The sequence below is a fragment of the Penaeus monodon genome, chromosome 9, assembly GCF_015228065.2.
Source record: "Penaeus monodon isolate SGIC_2016 chromosome 9, NSTDA_Pmon_1, whole genome shotgun sequence".
Classification (NCBI taxonomy): Eukaryota; Metazoa; Arthropoda; class Malacostraca; order Decapoda; family Penaeidae; genus Penaeus; species Penaeus monodon.
In genome coordinates this window covers 21,051,516-21,054,015 of record NC_051394.1, presented here as the reverse complement: position 1 = coordinate 21,054,015, position 2,500 = coordinate 21,051,516, and positions in this window count along the sequence as shown.

Below are 2,500 nucleotides of genomic sequence, written 5' to 3'. Positions count from 1 at the left end.
TAACATTAATGGCAATAATAACAGTGGTGATGACGATGGTGATAACGGTGATGATGGTGATGACGATGATGATGATGAAGAATAATGCTAATGATAAAATAATGTTAATGATGATGGTGAAAATGATAAAAAAATGCTAATGATAACAATAGTGAAAAGAAAATTAAAATAAAAAAACCGACAATAATAATGATATCAATAATAACAACAAAAATGCTGATAGTAATAACAATAGTAGTAGTAGTAGTATAATGATGATGATGATGATGATGATGATGGTGATGATGGTGATGATGGTGATGATGATGATGATAATAATAATAATGACAATGATAATAATAATAATAACAATAATAATAACAACAGTAATCACAATAATATTAATATTAATAATAATAATAATAATAATAATAATAATAATAATAATAATAATAATAATAATAATAATAAAAAATAATGACAATAACAATAACAATAATAATATCAATAATGATAATGATAATGATGGTGATGATAATGATTATAATTACGATAATCATGATGATCATCATGATGATTTAATGATGATAATGACGATGACGATGACGATGACGATGACGATGACGATGATGATGATGATGATGATGATGATGATGATGATGATGATGATGATGATGATGATGATGATGATGATGATAATAAAATTATAATAACAATAAAAATAAAATAATAAAATAAATAATAATAATAATAATAATAATAATAATAATAATAATAATAATAATAATAAACAATAACAATAATAATAATAATAATAATAATATCAATACTAGTCTAAGTACTACTACTGCTACAACTAATAATAATAGTAGTAATAATTATAGCAACAACAACAACAACAATAATAAAAACAACATCAATAATAATACTAGTAGCAGTAGCAGTAGCAGTAGCAGCAGCAGCAGCAGCAGCAGCAGCAGCAGCAGTAGTAGTAGTAGTAGTAGTAGTAGTAGTAGTAGTAGTAGTAGTAGTAGTAAAAATAATAAAATAATGATAATAATAACAATGATATATATATGATGATGAATAATATGATAATAATAATAATAATAATAATAATAATAATAATAATAATAATAATAATAATAATAATAATAATAATAATAATAATAATAACAGGAGTAAAAATTACTATGACCATTATTATCCTCATTATAAGCTTTAGCAACAAATATAAAAACACTATATTGCAACAGCACCAAAATCAACCATTCTCTCTATGACAAGATCGAGGCATTCAACAAAAATTCTGATGATACCGATAGAAAATAACAATAACACTCTATTGCAAATTGCAGGATTACCGCACCCCAACTAGCATTAACTTTCTCAAACATCAATTTCCATCACTGGTATTTAGCTAACAGCATGTTTTCCCAAATAAAAAATCTGATTTTAAATCCAACTGTCACGGCTAACAAAGCGAGTTGTCATTGTCCCATAATATGCTGTCAGTGTACATTATATCCCTTGTAACATCACATTACCGGTTGTCATGGTTACATAACATGCTGTCACGGTCAAATGACAGGTTGTCAACAGTCCCGGCAGGACAACCGTTGCAATGTGCTATCCTGTCATGACGGCTCAACACTCACCACATGTAGGCACGCGGCACGGCACGATGCCACGGTGATGCTGTTGCTGATGCTGGAAGAGCCCCGTGCCAACCCTGACAGCAGTGCCAACAACAGTGCCACGGTCGTCTGCTTGGTCCCTCGCTGGTGTCTTGTTGGAAGCGACATCTTTGAGTTTCGTTTGCTTTATTGGTTTCCAAAATACGCACTAGAGGAAGCAGGACGGTTTATATTGCAATATTCACGATGGTGCAATATGTGCAATTGTTTTGCAATATCAGATTGCACTAACAAGAAATAATGGTAAGTACTTCTATCTAATTAATGGAGTATGTAACAAGAAATCACTCCAACAAATTTTCTAACATTGCTCTGCAACAAATCTCAATGTTGCAAACAACCGCCCCTTCTCAATGAAAAACACATGACACTCGTGAAGACTTTTCGAGAGTGAAAAAACGAAAATAAACAAAACATCTAATCACTCTCTCCGAAAAGCAAAAGCCTTCTCAAGCAAGTCACAACACCATCGGCATAAGAGATCCTCAAATGCAATAGCAGGACTAGCGCAACATGAAACCGCGTGTGCACATGAGGTGAGCGTCCATGATACTGGTGCACATGCCAGCCGCCCGCCTCGCCGCCAGGCTTTGAGGGTCCCCACTGACGTACACATGGTGCCGGCAGCGCAGTTCCTCAGAAGCCATAGGAGGAAAAACTGTCGTACGGTGGTTGCGAGCACTTGTGTTTGTTCAATAATGATTGATGTAAATGTTTGTATTTCTATAATTAGACATGTATTTGTAGATACTAATGTATGGGTCCTTGAAGTTTTATCGCTTGATGAAGATATGTTTAAGTTTTGATTTGATGGCTTTATTATC